Consider the following 8576-nt stretch of genomic DNA (forward strand, 5'->3'; position numbering starts at 1 on the left):
CATGTAAGGATAACCTGACCCCCTTGCTGTACAGTGGGAAAAGAAAAAAAAATTAAAAAAAAAAAAAGAAAGTGTGCTCAGGGAGCCCTGGGTGATGCTCAGAAACGCTCAGGGATCCAGCTCAGGATGGAATCTTCAAAGAATTTGCACAAGATGGAAAGAATAAGAAATCCAGGACAAAAGTACAAGCTGGTGCCCGGTCATCAGAAGGTGGTGAGGCTCATGGAAAACTGACCACAGCAAAGGTTGCTCTGTAAGCTCGGTTCCTAGAAGAAGCATGAGAGAGGAGTGGCCATGGCTGGTGGCGGAAAGTATGGGGAATTCCTGACAAGAGGAAAACGAAGCCCAAGATGAATGGGGAAATGAGAGCCTCGGACTCCGGCTGAATCAGTTCCAGGCCAAGGAAACTACATCCAGGCAATAGCACAAACCTCGAGGGGCTGACTCGATCCCTCTCCATGGAGGGGTGGTGGCTCTGGACGCAAGACCAGCCTGGGATCGAATTCCTGCTCTGCCCAGTTCACTCTGGGCTCTTCTTTCTCTCTCTCTAAGCACCGTCTGTTCATCTATATGACGAGCCTGGTAAGATTAGGTTGCAACATAAATCAAAGCCAATACCGGACCTTTTTTTATCTCCCCAATTGACAATTTGATGTGATTCGGTCTAATACCTGATTTGCATACATGTTAACGTTAATGAGATTAGATGACATATAAGTCAACTGTGGTTAGTTCACAGGACAGGTGAGCTCTGGTTCACCTTATTGGAAAATTTGACAGCAAGCTGGAGAGGGGAAAGTACCAGAAAATATCCTGATTTTACACTTATAGAATACTAATGCCTTAACAATTAGAATAAGCTAAAGAAATTAACTTACATTTCCTAGTAAAGATAATGTCACCCATAAAATAATGCCCAGGGTACTTTTCTACCATGGTCTTATTTTGATTCTGTTAATTATCTTTTGAGCTGTATGGCTAATAGCGGTACCCTGGCCACACCCAGAAGGTGAGTGAGAGCCCAAGGGTAGTCCCTACATGGTAGAAACAAGACTCCCAATAGAGGCTTTCACCCCAAATCCAGAGCTCTCTTTCCACGCACCATTTCCCTTTCTGTATTTACAGGCACAAACTCCCAGAAACGCCTCGACAGCTCTAGAGCAAACCAGACCTTGGCCAGGAGGCCCTCCGTCCCTGAGTTCCTTGGTGGAGGCAGGTCTGGTTCGTTAGGAACTGGGTGGGTGGAGCAGGGATTCTCTTTCGTGTCTGAAGTGGATGGTAAGTACCAAACATTTAGTTTGGAACTAAGGTTTCCCGTTGGGGAAGGTTCTCTCAGAACACCTAACACAGCTGAGTGGCTCTTAAGGCGGAGGAACTCTTTGTGTCATGATCTGGTGGAGGGCATCAGGGTTTGGCTTTCAAGCCGGCACTTCCTAGAATTAATCTCCTATTTCCCACTAAAGTCACTTGCCCGTTTTTGTTCATTCTATCATCGATCGTAACACTTCCTGACTTTCTCGTTTGAAAAATGGGAAGAGCGGAGGAAGAATCCACGTATGTAAGTATGTGAGCTCCGGGGCAGGAAGGGCAAGTGCGGAGGAAATGCTAGAGTTACAGCGTCAAAATCAACTTAGCCTTCCCATCTTGGGCTTATCTGAAAAATCTCATTTCAGTTCAGGTCCAGGAGACTATGCATCTTAGTACACAGCCCATTGTATTCCTGCCCCTCTAATGAGTGAGGCTGCCGTGAACATGGCTAGTGTCCTGGGGTCACTTTCCAAACACTTTAGAGCCTCCATCACAGCCCAGCTCGGCGTGCGAGTGGCACGCATGGGACAGCACGCCCATGACAGCACGCACGTGAGTCAAACAGGAATTCCTTTTGGTGAAGGCTAAGTGTTGAAAACTTCTTCGGTTCATTCATAACAAAGAAGAAAGTGAGGATACAACACACACAACCGCCTCCACTGCTGTCTCATCGCCTCTCTTCCAATATCATCTCCAGCCAGGACCTAGAACTGCACTTTAATCTGCCGTTGTACTTAAAGAGAACTTTGGCGCCCCATGTTCATTGCAGCACTATTCACAATGGCCAAGACACGAACAACCTAAATGTCCATCGACAGATGAATGGATTAAGAAGATGTGGTGCATATACACAATGGAATACATCTCAGCCATACAATAACTAAATAGTACCATTTGTGGCAACATGGATGCAACTAGAGATTCTCATACTAAGTAAAGTAAGTCAGAGGAAGACAAACACCATAGGATATCACTTATGTGTGGAATCAAAAATATGGGGCAAATGATCCTATCCACCATACAGACACAGATGACACGGACGTGGAGAGCAGACTTGTGGCTGCCAGGGGGAGGGGGAAAGAGTAGGTGGACAGGGAGTGTGGGGCTGGTAGATGCAAACTGTGGCATTTAGAATGGAGAAGCAATGAGGTCCTGCTGTACAGCACAGGGAACTCTGTCCAGTCTCCTGGGGTAGAACATGATGGAGGAGGGTAGGAGAAAAAGAATGTGTATGCATGTGTGACGGGGTCACTAGGCTGCACAGAAGGTGGTAAATAAACTAGACTCTGATAAAAAATAGAGCTCATGTTAGAGTCCCACAGAAATTGTTTTGTTAAACGAGAAAAGTAACCCGGGCCCTTTTCGGTTAAAATGTTCCTCTTTTTTCTAGATCTTCAGCAGTATTTTGGGGTTTAAAGGAAGCGAGTCTCATCCTTAAATGAAAATATAAATCTTCCATTGGCTCCAGACATGGCTTTGCCTTGTGGCTGAATTTCGCAAACGATCAAAAACAGAGCGGCCCTCCTGCATTACTCAAGTGCTCAAATTCTTCTGTTCGACGTCCAGTCTTTCATGCTCACGGTCGAGACGGGCTTTGCCGGGAGGGAAAGGGACTCTGTTTTCTTCTTTCCAGGATGTCACTGACTTTAAACCCACCACAGGTGTAATCACATCTGTAAGCATCCAAGGTGAGCAAACACCAGAGACGCATTTCCTACATGTTAAACTTTCTGATTTAGAAGGCAGTATATGCTCAAAATATATATATTCATCACACCTAGATCATAAAATGCATTCCCAATCCCAGGAATGTGAACATGTGAAAAAGACACCTCTTAGTCTTGAGAAAGTTCCTGTTTACTTTCACCTTTTCTTAGCTTGTTCATTCAGTGTTGCCCCTTCTCTCATCCCAGTCTGTGCTATTGAGTAAATTGCAAAAATTCTCTTCTTTCCTGTGTGCAAGCAATTGGAGTAGTTCTTATTTGGTTGTTTGTTTGGAAGGCTTAAGAATCAGAAGTCATCTCTGGGAAAAAACTTTCTACTGTAAAGTAGGACTAATAAAGTGACTGTGGGAAAAAGCCAATTATGCTGGGATCACCTGGTTGCAAAGGTAATTTGTACTAAAAAGCTGAGAGATCATTACTTGAATCCCAGCAATAAAGGACCCAAGAGAGAAGGAAACAGATGACTTTGCTTAGGTAACTAAAATAAAGATTATTGGACTATGATAATCACTTATGTATAGAATCTAAAAGAAAATGATACAGGAATTCTCTTCATGGCTCAGCAGTTACTAAACCAGACTAGGATCCATGAGGATGCGTGTTTGATCCCTGACCTCACTCTGTGGGTTAAAGATCTGGCGTTGCCATGAGCTGTGGTGTAGGCTGTAGATGCGGCTTGTATCCCGCATGGCTGTGGCTGTGGCGTAGGCCAGCAGCTGTAGCTCTGATTTGACCTCTAGCCTGGGAACCTCCATATGCTGCAGGTGAGGCCCTAAAAAAGCAAATAAATAAATAAATAACAATTTTTAAAAATAAAAATAAATGGCACAAATGAACTTACAAAACAGAAACAGACTCACAGACATAGAGAACAAACTTATGGTAACCAAAGGGGAAGGAGGGGCGGAGGGATAAGTTAGGAGAATGGGAACCAACAGACACACACTGCTATGTATAAAATAGATAAAGAGCAAGGACCTTTGTATAGCACAGGGAAGTATAGTCAATATTTCATAGCCCCTAATGGAAGAGAATCTGAAAAAGAATATATATGTGAATCAATATGCTCTACATTTGAAAATAGCATACCATTGTAATTTAACTATATTTCATAAAAACATTGTCGGGTTAATCTGAGCAAGGCTCTATTCACTGAGTAATTTGCATATGTATAAATAATCTGCTGGGACTGTGTCACATTTATGATTGCAGGCTGAGTATTCTGTTATCCAACACTCTTTCCCACCTTAGCCTCTGTGAACTTCCTTGACCTGCCTAATCAGAAGCCTGAGCACCATTGTCTGTGCTGTCTCACTGAGGCCCACGTGCGGTCACTCGACTCGATCTGGCACCCACCTGTCGCATACGGTCCTCTCTGCCTTCTGTTCTCCCAGGGGAACACTCTTGGTTCAGGCCTGGGTTGTGTCTTGCCAGGATTGTTCTGACCATTTTCGAATATGCTTCCTTGTCTCCAAATGCTATTTAATGCATCCTTCTAGGGAAACCTCATTGCACATGGATGACTGGATAGGTCAGAGGCCAGGCTGCTCATCAATCCCACACACAGAACTCTTCTGTTAAAGAATGAAGATGGCCATTTCAGGCACAGGTGTTCCTCAACACAATATGTCAAAGAATGGAAACATTTTTGAAGAAAATTTACCCTAAAAATGGCTACCTAAGAAAGAGCTAAGCCTGCAATTATAGTAACCCACCACTAGCTGGCAGTAGTGCTGAATCACCACCTGGCAGAGGTTTTAAGCAGAAATCTCCATTTGCCAGTGTCTCCCGCTTAGCAACAGCCAACATGATTCAGTAATTTTTCAAATCTCTTCATTTCAAAAAAGTTCTTCAGGATATTTTTCCTAGTTGAAAAATTATAACCCATGTTCTTTATAAGCCTTTGAAAGAAAATCTTAAAATTTTCCTGTGATATCACCTCTGAGAAATCTTCATTTTATATATTCCCTTGCAGATTTTTTTCCTTCGTATATGTGTTTTCATAGTTAGGATGTACGTGAGTGTGCATTCGTACATGTCGATTTATACATACACGTGCGTGTCTGCCTACCTACATGTGCACAGATTTATATAAACACTCCTCACTTTACTCCCATGCTCAGCGTAGTCCTTGGCACATAGTAGGTTAATATAAGCATCAGTTAAATAGTTAATAAGTGAATACATTGGTAGATTCAGCAACCTACCAAAGTACAGCAAAGAAAGAAAGAGGAAAAGAATTTGCTCGAGAGTAGAAAAGAAGCCACAGATTCTTTTTGCCCCTTGGGACATCAGACATAGGCTGTTTTCCGATAGGTTTTTACCCTCATTGTGCCTCTTCAAGAGAGAAGAACTCAAGAGAAAAAATGTGCAGGTACAGGTTTGGGAGGGCAGTCGTCAGTTTTTGAACCTATGAAATCATCATGCATCTTCCTTACCTGGGAAACGAACACCCCTTTATTAACGGGAAGGGCACGATCACTACACTCAAATAATAACTAGGGGATAGAATGCAGCTCAGGCCATGAGTCCCTCTTCCTCGAACTCTGAAGATGAGGTGGTCGAGGCAGAAAGCCTCTTGGTGATCGGAGGTCAGCCTTGAGGTCAAAGCTTCCAGAGGCCAGACCGTAATTCCCTGTGTGGGAGGGGCTGGGGGCAAAGGAAGAGACACCCAGCCTCTCCAGAGACAGAAACCAGAGGGTGGGGAAGACATCCTCCCTCTGCCACCCGGTCCTGCCCTAAGCAGGTGTGTCCGTTTACCTAAGCATTCTCCTTGTCTGTCCTCCTGTAATTATTATCGCACAGTTTATATTTTTGTCTGAGGGTGTCCCTGTCTATGGAATCTTGTACAAATGTTTTTCCAGTTATTTATTACTAGTACAAATTAAAGAGAGTCTTTTGGGTCTGCCAGTGTACCAAACTCTCTGATTGTAATAGTTTCTACACTCAGTATTCTCACATTTCTTAAATTTTTTGTCTTTTTTTTTTAGGGCCATACCCATGGCACATGGAAGTTTCCAAGTTAGGGGTCGAGTTGGAGCTGTAGCTGCCAGCCTGCACCACAGCCACAGCAATGCAGGATCCAAGATGCGTCTGCCACCTACACTTCAGCTCATGGCAATGCCAGATCCTTAACCCACTGGATGGGGCCAGGGATCAAACCCACGTCCTCGCGGATCCTCCTTGGGTTTGTTACCACTGAGTCGTGATGGCAACTGCCATATTTTCTTGATATATGTTATACCATCCACAAATATTTTTCTACTCTCGGATATTTGAATCCATTATTTCTGTTTTATTTGTTGCTTTACTGGTTACAAATTCTATCTGATGTTAAATAATAAGTACATTAATCTTTTTTACTTTGTTAATGAGGTCATTTCTAATGGATCACTCAAATATTATATTGGCTGCCGCCATTATTTATATATGTCATGTTGAAAACATCCTTCTATTCTTAATGTACCAACATTTAAAAAGATTAGATATTAAAGCAATATTATATATGATTTTTAACTTCTATTTTAGCTTTACTTCTTACATGCATCTGACTGAGTGATATATTTATTATATCATATTAGAGAATTTCCTGACATTACGCCATTCTGATATTTCTGTGAAGAAAACACTGCATTTGGCATTTATTCTAGTAAACAACTTAATAGCAGCTTAAACTTTTGCACTTGCCTGGGAAAGTGATATCATTTTATACATGCTTCTTTGTGCTTTTTAAAAATATTTTATTGTCCTGGCTGTCCTGGCTTCATGCTGTGAACAGAGTTTCCAGCTTCTTCTTTGTTCTAAAACAGATTATACGATATTGGAATAAAAATTATTTTACAGTTTAAAAAAAATTGCCTGCACTATCTTACATCCATAGCCAAGTCTGGGGTGGAAATTCTTTGATAAAATTTCCCGCTTCGTCCTTCCCTGTTGCGTCAAACGGGATTGCTGCTCCTTGTCCCATCAGAGCCAGTGACAGGCTTTCTTAGGAGGTTTCTTTCTACTAAATTTCTAAATGTATTAGTAAATGCCTCTGTATAAAAGCACATTTTTAATTGTCATTTTTAATTTCCTCTAAAAGGATCTTTATCTTCCTCATATCCTGTATATTTTTCTTTCGTGTGTCTTGCTATTTTCCTTTCCTTTCCTTTTTCTGAATTGTTTCTTTTTTAGTTTCAAGGATTCCGCTATTGAATTCATCAGTCTACCGCTTGCTGTTGGGTTTATTTTGAAAAAGTTGTCTGCTTTTGCCCTTTAATTGAACCCTCTCGTTTTAGCAAACTGGGTAACTTAACAGACTACCCTCAAAAACTGATCGATTAATCAGAGAAGAAGTAAGGCGGGATATCCAAGTCCTACGCAGATACAGTGGGTATTCTCTACGGGATTTGCACAGCACTTTACATCAAAGAAACAGGGAGCAAGACTTCTTCGCAAGCTCATGGACGACGTTCTGAGAGCAGACTGCACCTTCCAAGTCCATAAAAGGAGCCTCCTCACATTTCAAAGGTCAAGGTGTTGACTAGTGTTCCTGCTTTGGCACAGCCGATCGGTGGCATCTTGGAAGCGCTGGGATGCAGGTTCAGTCCCTGGCCTGGCACAGTGGGTTAAGGATCGGTGTAGCCGCCCCTGCGGCTTGGGTATCAACTGCGACTTGAATTTGATCCCTGGCCCGGGAGCTCCCTATGCGGCGGAGTGGCAAAAAAAGATGTTGACTAGTGGCCGACTCTCGTGCTCTTGAAATCCAGCGACACACTCGTTCCCTCGGGAAGAACACACTCACTATCTGCTTAATGAGGGAAGCCGAGGACCCATCCGATGACTAGGTCAACCTCCAAGTCAGGATGCTTGGGTAACGTCCATTTCCTCCAGCGCACGCTTCTTGTCTGCAAAACAGAAACGTGATGACTGTGGTTTGCCCGAGACTGTCCCCGTTAAGGACTGCTGTTCCTGCCTCCCCTTCAGAAAACAGGTTTAGAGCTTTCACTTCTTATGAAAGCAATGTCCCTATTTTTGGTTTGTTTGCTCGGTGTTTGCTTTTTAGGGCCACAGCCTCGGCATATGGAGGTTCCCTGATGGGGTTCGAATCTGAGCGGCAGCTGCCGGCCTACAGCACAGCCACAGCAACTCTAGATCCTTAACCCACTGAGTGAGGATAGGGATCCAACCTGCGTCCTCATGGATGCTAGTTGGACTCGTTTCTGCTGTGCCACCAGGGAAACTCCCAAAGCAATATCACTATTAATAGTTGATTTAAAGGAGTTCTTGTCCTGGCTCAGCGGTAACGAATCTGACTAGTATCCATGAGGAAGCAGGCTTGATCCCTGGCCTTGCTCAGTGGGTTAAGGATCCAGCCTTGCAGTGAGCTGTGTTGTAAGTCACAGATGACTCTCTGATCCTACATTGCTGTGGCTGTGGTGTAGACCAGTGGCTGCAGCTCTGATTGGACCCCCTAGCCTGGGAACTTCCATATGCCACAGAGGCAGCCCTAAAAAGACCAAAAAAAAAAAAAAAAAAAAAAGTAGTTGTATTATAATAAGC

Source organism: Sus scrofa, chromosome 9 (genome assembly GCF_054392235.1).
Source record: "Sus scrofa isolate SSC_HxYL_T2T_F1_AM1 chromosome 9, Sscrofa_HxYL_maternal_Yorkshire_Landrace_v2.0, whole genome shotgun sequence".
In the NCBI taxonomy this organism is placed as follows: domain Eukaryota; kingdom Metazoa; phylum Chordata; class Mammalia; order Artiodactyla; family Suidae; genus Sus; species Sus scrofa.